Raw genomic sequence first — 11,844 nt, 5'->3', positions numbered from 1 at the left:
GAAATTATTTGATGTGATTCCCGACCTTTTGACACTGTGAGATGTCACAGCTATTCTGGGAGGCATGTGACCTGCAGGCCATGCGGTGGATGCTCCTGGAAAGCATATAACCAAAACCATGCATATTCATATACATATACATGTTCTCCAAAATATTTCCACTTTATAAGGCCTTGAAGCAAGTGTACATCACAGCCCTGTAGGGTGGGACAAGGACAGAATGAGATGCAGCACAGAAATGCCAAACACTGCCAAGCTCCCGGGCAGGGCTCTCATGTAGGGGTGAGGCATGGGAGATGATCAGGATACACTTTAATGTGTTGCTGTATGTATAGTAAATTAGATATAGGTTTAACCTTTACAGGGGCCCCAGCTTTAGTATCTAATCTTTTTGTCCCTCTAGGTACTATTGTATAAATACCTATTGGGGGCTTCTACTAAGGTGAAGGATTCTGAGTCTCACAACCTGTAGGCAGCCATGTAAGCATTCCCTTTTGTGGAGTTCTATTTACTTGTGTCCATTTCCAGTTGGGTGTACTGTGTGGTGCTGTGTGGCACAGATCACAACTGATATGTTATCACTTTAAAGAGTGGAATTTATTATTCCACCTATCTCTTACTTTAGTGACATTCCAGAATCTTATAAATTACTGGCAATTTTTGCTTCACCCCTAAGCAGAGGTAAACCTAAGATAATTCTGGAATTGTCAAAGGGGTTTTCCTGTCTTTGTATCTGTCTTTATAACATTGGTCCCTTCCCCTGTGGGCCAGGGGCATCATATCCCCTAAAAACTACACTCATTCCTCATGTGCCTACTTCCATGTCCTTCATCTTCCTGAGCCAAATTTTTCTAAAAGACTCATTGTAATAATAAGATATCACACGACATTAAATATTTAGTATATTTAGTTCATAATATGATATATTTTTTTAAAGAGTACAAATTTGCCTCTCCCTAGTATTAAAATGCAATAGAACTGGGAAATTGGAAATATTGAAAGGACTGTTCCTCTAAGGGGAACTATTTTTGCTTTAGAAACTGGTGATAGTAAGCTCTGGAGTTAGAAAAGGTAGCCTCTATGCTAATATACCCCCGGAACAAGGGCAGTGGAAACTGCCTACGCTGCTCTGCATAAGCCAGGAGCAGAGAGGACCCAGCAGTGTTCCCGTGCTAAACACAGGTGCGCATAATAGGTGTGGGGATCTTGTCACAGTGAGGGTGCACGTCTCTGTGTTAAACACGGGTATACAAATTGGGCTCTGGTACCCCCATTTTAACCTTTCATGTTAGAAGGGTGTTTTCACTGTGTGTTCAGCATGTTAGGTATGAGCTGTTTCCCATAGAGGTTGCTCCTATCCTGAAACACAAGGGGGCAGTGTTTCAACAGGCCTGGGATTTTGAACACATCATAAAGAATGCTCCCACTGTTTTCTAAGGGGGAAAATCTTGTTGGACTGATTATTTCAGCTCAAGAATTTTAGAGTCCAGGGAAGGATGCATTTTAATGACTCCAGGGAATGAATCAAATTAAACGCATTATCCAGGATTTTCTTTCCTAGTCTCCTCTCACCTGCCTCTGCAGAGCTGCGTGTCTGCACGAGTTGTGTCCCGTGCCCTAAATAACCCTCTTTGCTGGAGAACCAAGGGCCAGAAGAGGCCACCACTTGTCTTGGTGCAGATTCTCCAAGGTCACCTTCCGTCAGGATACGCTTAGGAGAGAGATGCTGGAAACTGTGTGTCCAGCCAGCTCATTTGCTGCTGGACAGAAGCACCACTGAAGAAAAAAACCCAGATCTGGGGACTGCCACATCACGGTGGCCTAACACAGGTGACACATTCATCTAGGCACTTGACCTGTGTGACATCTGATCTTTCCCAAAACCTTATATAAAATAGTATTACTATTTTTGCAGATGCAGACAGAAACACACACTGGTTAAAAATGTGTTCAAGGTCATTGGACACAGACCTTTCATGTGCACCTATGTTTTCCCACACCTATCATGTGCACCTATAATTAGCACACGGAACCAGAAGAGTAAAGTTGGGACACCAGAGTGTACAGTCCGAGTTTGGAATGTAAATGGCATCTCCATAAAGCCAAACTCTATGGCCCTTATGCCAGCGTGTGGCTCAAGACACTTGTCCAGAATATTTGATTAACAATTTATTTTTATTTTTTTATTTTATTTTATTTTATTTTATTTTATTTTATTTTATTTTATTTTATTTTATTTTATTTTTAGTGGAAGAATGGGTTGCAAGCTGGGAGCAGGCTTCTTTGTGTTTCTTGGTGGAAACTGAAATTCTACCCACTCTCTAATCCTTGATGTTCCTGGGATGAGCTGGTCTTGGCACTGCAGAGATCAACTTAAAGTTACCTAATGAATCTGTGACTCCTAGAGTTATCTGATGTATTCTGGAGACTCACTGTAAAAACAAGTCTGCTTCTGCTCACTTTTACACAGGAGTGGTTTCTGCCCAGTTTCATGTTAAAACACTTAGAGAAACTTACAAATGAGTGCTTTAATTATTTCCTCAGCTTTATTCTCCCAGATAAGAGACAGAAGTGATTGTTACAGGCAGAATGAACCAATCCATCAGAGCAAGCAGCTCTAATCTGACTTCAGAGCAATCTGCATGATAAGAGCTGACTAAGGAAACATAATTTCCTATCACAGTGGGATAACATGCAAATAAATTTAAACTCCAGGTTCTTTCACCTCACAAAGTGTCATAGAAGTGCCCAGGAGAATGTGATTATGAGTGGGAAAGCCAATGGTGCTATGGTTTTTTTCATAAGGGGAAAAATAAATATTTTACTTCGTATGATCCAAATCTCAAACTTAAAAACATTTACCAACTGCCCACCGAGAATGGTTTTAAAGAGAAAAGATCAATTTTATTGCAATATAATCTTCAGAAATGTTTTTATTTTCCATTGAGTAAAATACTGTTACCTACCCTTCAGTATGGTTCAGACTACTCGAACAAAGGCTGGACAATTGTTTGTTAACTATATATGTGTCAGGTGAAGTGTTCTTGGAGGAAGGTTGAGCTAAGTGACCTGGAAGGTTCAATCAACTCTAAAGTTCATGTCAATGAAACACATGATTGGTGGTTGCCTTTGCTATTAATAAAGCCCACCACATGGCTTTGTAAAGAAGCAGTGATTTCTTTATGGGTGTAGCCCTGGTAGGTCTTCTGTGCTCCTGTGGGTGACTCCACATCCATGAATATATGGGCAGCACAAATCGAACTTCATATTATTAAAGAAAGAGGGGCATGAAGTTGGGTTTGTGGTTAGAGAAATGGGGGTGCTGAGTCTGGGAGGAGTTAGAAGGAGAAGTGGGGAGGGTGAACCTAATCAAAACACACTGTATACATTTTCTGAAGTACTGATGAAATATTTTTAAAAGACAAAATTCACTGTTGAAATTTATAGGTTACAGACTGACTGCTAGTTGTCATATGGTTGTCTTCTTTAAAGATCTATTTTTTTGTTATTTTAAAAATTCTGTGTAAATGTGTGTGTCTGTGTGTGAGTATGTGTGCATATGTGTGCATGTACCTGTGGAGGGCAGAAGGCATTGGATACCACTGGAGCTGTTGTGAACTACCCAATGTGGGTGCTAGGAACTAAACTCAGGTGACCACTGAGTCATCTCCTCAGACCCTATTGCCTTCTTTAAGAACTACAAAAGTTGTGAGAGAACTCAGTGAATAAACAATCACTCTTGCTGCCAAGCCTGAGGACATAAATCCAACCCCCCGGTGCTCACATGGTAGAAGGAATATACTGACTCCCACAAGCTCTCTTTGATGTCCACACTTGCGCTGTCATGCATGCCTCATGTGCATGTTTGTGGGTGCACACCCACAGAAGTACATATGCGTGGTGCTATTTTATCTGTGATGAAATGTGATATTTTATTTGTATGTTAATGAATAAAGTTGCCTGGAAATCAGAGGTCATAGTCATTAAGCAGAAGTCTGGCAGTGGTAGCATACACCCTTAATCCAATCACATGGCAGGCAGAGTCTCTGTGTGGTCAAGGACACAGCCAAGCATGGTTACTCGAGCCGTTAATCCCAGTACTAACCATAGAGACCTGGAGGTCTGTATAGACAGGCAGTCATGAGGAAGTGATGTGGCTGGGCTTAGAGCCAATGAGAAAACAGAACAGAAAGGCAATAAAAAGACAAGTCAGACAGGAAGTAGCTCTCTCTGGGGAAACTACTGCTGGTGGTAAGCTAAAGCTAGTCGTGGCTATTGTTCTGATCTCTTTGGCTATTTCCTCTGTATTTGGCTCTGTGTTTCTTATTTACTAAGACTGTTTAGAAATTCATCTACACATATATATGCACATACATAAAATGAAAACTGCTAAAAATGAAAAGATTCATTGGTATAATCTCTCCGTAGACCAGGCTGGCCTGGAACTCAGAGATCCACCATCCTTTTCTGGGATTAAAGATGTGTGCCACCACCACCCATCTAATCTTTTAATCATAGAGCTCACCTTTTCCAGGCCTATCTTCTCACTTCTGAAAAGAAGACAGGCCACAGGCTTGAAATGACACTTTCATTTAAAGGAAGGAGACTGCAGTTATTAAAAATGGGTCATCCCTGAGAGAAAAGAGTTAGAAGACTGTGTGTGTGTGTGTGTGTGTGTGTGTGTGTGTGTGTGTAATTATATATATGAATTTATTGGAATGACTTGTAGCCTGCAGTCCAACAATGGCTAGCTGTGAATAGAAAACCTAAGAATCCAGTAGTTGCTCAGTCCCACGAGGTTGGGTGTGTCAGCTGGTCTTCTGTATTTGCTGGAATCCTGAAGACATGGGCTCCAATGCCAATGAATGAATGGATGTGCTGTCAAGGCAAGGGTAAGCAGGTAAGTAACAAAGAAAACCTTCTTCCATGTCCTTATATAGTTTTCCAGCAAGAAGACATGGCCCTGATTAAAGGTGTGCCTTCTCATCTCAAGATCTGGACTAAAGGCATATGTCATCCTGCCTCAAGATCCAGATCTAAAGTGTGTGTCTTTCAGCCTCAAGGTCCCGATCAAAGACATGTTGTCTTCCTGCTTCAAGATCTGGATCACAAGTGTGCCTTCCCTTTCTGGACTATAGTCAAGTTGACAACCAAGAATAGCTGTTACAGAGACAGTTATTGTATCTAAAATGAGAGAGCCCTATGGTCCTCCTCACTATCTTGAAAACCTGCTGGCACACAACACACAACTATTAGCCCAGTCCTGTGATTCTTCCTTTCAACTGGAGGCCGAATGCTGTAGCTCTAGCAGAGTGACTGGGTGTGCTGATGCTAAGATGTGGCACTCATACATTTGTGCTTCTTGTTAGACAAGCAAAGACGCTGTCCCTCTTCACAGAGCAGTGCTGGACATTTCACCCATCATCTCTTTCCTTCACCGGTGGACCTAACAAGACTTGGGTATTTACTATGTCGGAACACAGCATTGGACAAAGAAGCTAAAGGTTCTGTTTTCATAGGATACACATTTCACCAGGGGAGAGAGAGTAAAAAGTACTTGCTATGAAGAAAGTAAAACATGGAATAGAAAAGGAAAGGGCCTAGCACACCATTTGGTGCCATGGAGGCCTCTGAGCATTGGCGAATGTGATGGGAAAAACAGCAGCTATGCACAAATCTGAACAAGGGCACCCTGGGCAGAAAAAACCTGAAGATCCAAGGCTCCAAGTTGAGAACAACTTTGGAATGCTTGAGTAACACCGAGAAGCCCAGTGTGAGGCTAGGGGTGTAGCTCAACATTGCATGTGTGAGTTCAGCTCCAGTACCACACAGCAGAGGATTGGTGGCCAGGTGTCATGAATGCAAAGTCTGTGGACTGAGGTGAGGCTGTGCTACAAAAAGAGAGTGGCAAGATCTCATCCGCACTTTTACCTGTTTGGCCCCTAACTCAGCTGTTAGGTAAAGGACATTTTTAGGACAGCTATGGTTGCTGAAGCTGATATTATATTTGAACCTTATTCAGGGTACAAGTTAGAAAACCAACTGTAATTATAGTTGTCAAGAATGGTCAAACTTACTTTGTTTAAAAAAAATCAGCTAGGAAAAGGGAACAAAACAAACAAAAATAAAAATAGCCTTTGTCAGCTTTGAAAACCCCACCAAGCATCCATTTTCTCTGGAGTTGTAAGCGCAATGGCAATGTTTCAGATCTTCCAGGCACCAGTGATTCCCTCCTCCACTGAATCTGGGACTCATCCATGGAAGAATTTACCAGAGTCCTCTCAGAACAGCACCCTGCCTGCAGATCTGAACAATTTTGTAAACATTCTATTACCACAGCAAAGCAAACAAGGGCCTGAAAAGGCCCTAATGTTGATGGCTGATATTTTAGTATATACTGCAGTCTTAAGCTTGGTCTTCTCAAGGTTTTAATATTACATTTATATCTGTTGTATGAACGTAGTGAAAAATTTGTCACCTTGGAAAATGTCTTGAATGAGAAGCAGTCCCCAAAGTCCTTTCAAAGGTGTCCTACTAATGATGCAAGGGCTTCCCATTAAGAGAGTCTCATAGGGAGTGGTTTCTTTGGGAGAAGGGTGTCACCAACACAGAATGAAAAACTCACTTTAATCATGGTCTTTGTCTCATCTTTCTTCACATAGGTTCATTTTAGAAGCAACCATCCTACATCCACTAGCCTCCATCCTGTGTCCTAATTTTGCTCTGGGACAACTTACAACCATTCCTATCATGTCACCCCAGGTAATAATTCTAGCAAGTTGTGTCTTTACATGTGGCTTAACCTCTTCAAATAAAATGTCTTCTAGCATCCTGAAATATTGATTCTCTGTTCTTTATATGTTCCTATATGTCTGGACAGTCAATCAGAATATATGAATGGAAAAGGAAGGAAACATTCAGTATTTAGTTTTTTCTCCTGAGTTTGATACCTAAAGAATTGAAAGGGATGACCTTAAAGATTGTAGAACCTAATGTATACCACAGTAAAGATTAATATAAGAGAGTTTGGTAGTTATGCCTTCCTCTCCAGGGCACAGTGCAAGCATCACTTAGAATGAAGGTCAGGAAGCGGATGGGGACGGGGGGGGGGGGGCTTAATTAAAGTGACTACTTCAGAGAAAGAAGGGTACAATGCAGCCTGCTGCTTCTGCTTATGACCTGATCCATGCCAACAGAAAGACAGCCACATGATTCCCGACCAAAGGTGTCCAGTGTGGGACATTTCCCAACTGTGTCTCCATCTCAGGGTATTGGTAGTCTATTTTGTGCTAATCTCTTCCACTATGCACAAAGCAGGCAATTGACTCAGAGAAGGGTCAGAAATGTAAACTTTCTTCTCCCAAACAAGAGACCAGTGTGGGGGCTGAGTACTAGGCAAATAAGCCGTATTACACATTTGTTTGGCATGAGTACAGGAGGGGGATGAAATTTTAGGGCATTCATAAACAGCACTATGCCATATGCCATAAGCTCCATATGCCAGCATTTTGAGCACTACCCAGGAACCTTGAGAGAACCAACCAAGCAGATACATTTTGGAAAATTTAAAGGCTTTGGTTGAGTACTTTTAAGCATAAGAGGGGTAAGCAGGACGGACGGACACACACACACACACACACACACACACACACACACACACACACACACACACTACTTTGAGGATTCCTAGTGACTTAGTTGCTACACGGCCAGTCTTAACAGGTGTGTGATTAGATTTTGGCTGGTGGGACCCGCGCTGGCAGCACTGACTTTGGGTGTTTATAAGCAGAGTCCAAAGAGATTTTTTACCATGGTAGCTTTATCCAAGGGGAACTAACTGTTCTCAGACAGAAGAAAGGTCAGCAACTGCCAGCCTTATAAGTAGGCAAGAACTGTCTCATTATACAGAGAGAGAAAGAGAGAAAGAGAGAAAGAAGAGAGAGAGAGAGAGAGAGAGAGAGAGAGAGAGAGAGAGAGAGAGAGAGAGAGAGATGAAGTAAGGTTTCAAGTAGAGGGAAAAGCAAATTTTAAAATTATTATTTATTATTATCATTATCATTATTATTATTTGTGTGTGTGTGTGTGTGTGTGTGTGTGTGTGTGTGTGTGTGTGTGTGTGTATGATGTTTCTGTGTCAAGTATATATATGCCTTGGTTCTCATGTAAAGGCAGAGGAGAACTTGAACAATTCAGTTCTCTCCCTCCACATTTGTGCAAATTGCAGTATTAAAACTAAGGTCATGGTGCTTGCACAAGTCAGTAGGAACAACTGTATTTAGTGTTACCTAGAGAATGTTTTAAAGATAGTTTTTTAAGTATAAGAGATAGAACAATTTTCTCATTGCTTGACTGAAACCATAGTCCAGGAGTATATAGGGTTATCATATGATTTCTATAGTTTGAAGATGGTTGAGCATTCATGAAAAACTCAGTCCACAGTGTGGTAATGTTGAAAGGCAGTGGAAACTGTAAAAGCCATAAGGAAGTCTACTTTTTTTTTTAAAAAAATAATACACATTTAATTGGAGTTACTCTACACAGAGGATCAATACTTACCCTAGCACCCATAGGTTATCAAACATCAACAAAAAAAACCTAGTGCCAGATGGTAGATAGCCTCTGTTAACTTATTGGGTGTGTGTGTGTGTATCCCAGTGAAACAAGAACTTATATTGTTCTATTATGAAATAAAACCCAGGAGTCAGATATCGGGGTAAAAACATGATTGATCAGGGAAGTGGTGAAGCAACCAGTAACCTCATCTCTCTCTCCTTCCTTGATCCAAAAAGGTCCCATAAAATCTTTGTAAGACCCTCCCTACTACTTCCTCTGCCTATGTGCCCTGGATCCTCCAAAACCTTTATGGCTAATTCTAGTCAGTAAGTAGCTAGTTCTGCCTCTGATTCAAGGTAAAATTTATTGGCAGTCTTGGGAGTTTCAGAGTATGATCAAAATATCACACAAAATTTCCCCCTTTTTATCTAAATAAAAAGGGAAGGTTTTAACTTTAACACAGTAAAATGATTATAAAATAAGGACAATTATCAGGTAAGAATTACATTCATAAAGTCCAGTCTATTTGCATTTGGCAAATCCAGAAAAAATACCTCATTATCTACCCTATCATTATGAGTACAAAGTTTTGTACTAAATTCATTTTCTATCCTAACTTGTATTACCAACCTAAAACCATCTTTTTAGACCTCAAACACTTTTGTAGTTAACCAAGCTTTTATGTCTCTCAACCTTATACAATTTATACCTCCTTTTGAGTATCTTTTTTTAAATTTGCTAACAAGGAAAACTGTATACTATCTAGTTTCAATCCCCATCAGAGACTTGAGGATATATTACTTGAGTAAACAGGAAGTGCAGAGCAAACAACTTCCAAAACTATAGAAACAACAGAGACATCTGGATGCCTAGATAGTCACTCAAGGTTCCTCTGCAATGTTGGGGCATCCATCTTCAACCTACAGGCCTAGAATATCTGACAGATGTTTCTGCAAAGCAGGAATTTTGAAGGACTCTCTTACACTGTCTTGGCAAAGTTTGGCAGTTGCCTTCTTTTGTGTCTTGTTTGTCCAGTTTGGACAACATACTGTCCGCAGCTGAGGCAAGGGCAAATTCTTGCCCAGTGGAAAACTTTGCAACAATGAAAGCAAACTCCATGTAGAGTTCTTTAATGCCCATCATCCTTTTTTTTTTGAAGTGAATTGGTGCTTCCAGGTACTCTGCCATTCCTCACCATCATGAAAACCCTTCTGATATTAAAATATCTTAAAAGCCATATTCTGTAGGTCACTGACGTGTTTAAAGACCATCTGTTTATCTAAAATATTTGACCTTGAAAACATAACTAACATGGCCACAGATTTGATTGTTAGATGACTAATATTTCTTAGTTATCCTAAACAGCTTGTAATAATAACTTTCAAGGACTAGAAATTTGCATTATGCTGTTAAATGAGCTTCATAGGTACAATACCTTAAACAAGAGTAGAAACATACATATGTTATGACAAAAATAACCTTAAATTTTTATCAATATACAAAAATCCATACTAATATAAAGTATTTAAGACTAGTACTTGCTCTTTTTTAGTTTAAAAGTAGATTCAATAAATCTACCCTTTCATCCTATCATTCATATATGCCCCCTTTTCTTTTCAGAATGAGATCCGTGAATCTAATCTTCTTTGCTTCATTTCCTCTTGGACCATGAGCAATAAATGATAAACACACATAATACATCAAAGGACCAAAAACCACACACCCCACATCTTGGGAATGTGGGTGTCATGTTCATAAAATTACCTCATGCTGTCTGGGATGACAGCATTTTTAGAAGACCCTGAGAAAATTGAGATAATGGTCAAGTCCTGGAGAGTCAGCTGTTGTCTAGTCTCACTGTGATGAGAAAGTGCAGGGCTTACGTGAAGTCCTGACTGGAGTAGCCTGTGATGTTGAATCATCTTAGCTAACTGCTTTGACATTGTCCTGAGCAGTCTGTAATCCAAAGCTGTTCTTTTCTGGTGTTTGCTGGCTTAGTGGCATAACCAGAATTCAGGTGGATTCATTATTATGGGGCCCCATTATCTTCTTAGAGGCCTCAAAGATCACTGCCAGGAATGGCCATAGTCACTGTAGAAAACTTAAACATTTTAAATGTCATATGCAGCAGATATCAGAGAGGTTAAAGGACCACAATTTCTTAAGTACATCTGAGATACACAAAAATAATTCCTAGTTATCTTCTTCAGAGTAAAGCCTAAAATCTCATACAGGAAACTAGATGAAGCCTATTTCTAGAATTAGTTAGTGCTCTATATGACAATCAATAAGATGACAGAAGATTTACACACATACACACACACACACACACACAAACACACACATGTTAATCATATAAATTTTGAGATAATGTTTATACCTTAAGGAACATGTTAAAGAGTCAAAATAAAACCACAGGATTATGAGATTGGTAACAATACATAGTCCTTAACTTTGGTTTTCTTCTGTCCCATACCAGGTGGCTTTTATGACATGAAGCAAGACAGAGATTTTGGACTTCTTTTAACAAGCATGCTTGGGTTTAGAGAAGGAGAGAACCACACCCCAACTCCAAAGCCAGGTTTAATTTTTAATTGAATTGGGACCACATAAATCCATTTGCCTTATATGTCTGTAGAGATGAGCAGAAACAAGCATTTGGGATTTATGAAATTGTATCCTGTTGGAAATGTGCTATTCATTTAGGCCAATCTACTCATTTTCTTGGACATTTTCTCTTGATGATTCATCCTGTCTTCTTATTTGTCCAGTGGTCTTCAGATTTCTTATTTAGATGCTTTTATTCTCCTGGAAAGACAAAAACAAAAAAACAAAAATCTCTTGGCTGATAGCTTAAGTTTGTTTTTAGCTAGCTCTTATAACAAATTAACCCATTTCTATTAATCTATGTGTGGCGCCAAGGCTTGTTTACCTCATGTATGTGCTTCCCACCTACTAATTCTGTGACTCATGGTATCTCATCTGACTCTGAACTTCTTCTCCTCAGAAATCACTCTGCCCCCAAAATTCTGCCTAGCCATCAGCCAATCAGCTTTTAATTAACAATGAGAACAACATGTCTTCACAGTGTACAGGATTATTCCACAGCATTTCCTCTTTTGTCTAATTTAAAAGTGAGGTTTTAACTTTAACATAGTAAAATTATATATAATAAAGACAGCTATCAAGTAAGAATTACAGTTACAATATTCAATCCATTTTTATTTGGAAAACTTAGAGAAAATATTCTATTACTTGTCTTTGTTGTTTAAAGTTTTATATCTAACTTAC

Source organism: Peromyscus maniculatus, chromosome 14 (assembly GCF_049852395.1).
Source record: "Peromyscus maniculatus bairdii isolate BWxNUB_F1_BW_parent chromosome 14, HU_Pman_BW_mat_3.1, whole genome shotgun sequence".
NCBI classification, from domain to species: Eukaryota; Metazoa; Chordata; class Mammalia; order Rodentia; family Cricetidae; genus Peromyscus; species Peromyscus maniculatus.
The sequence above is the reverse complement of the archived record's forward strand: the minus strand, read 5'-3'. Positions refer to the sequence as shown.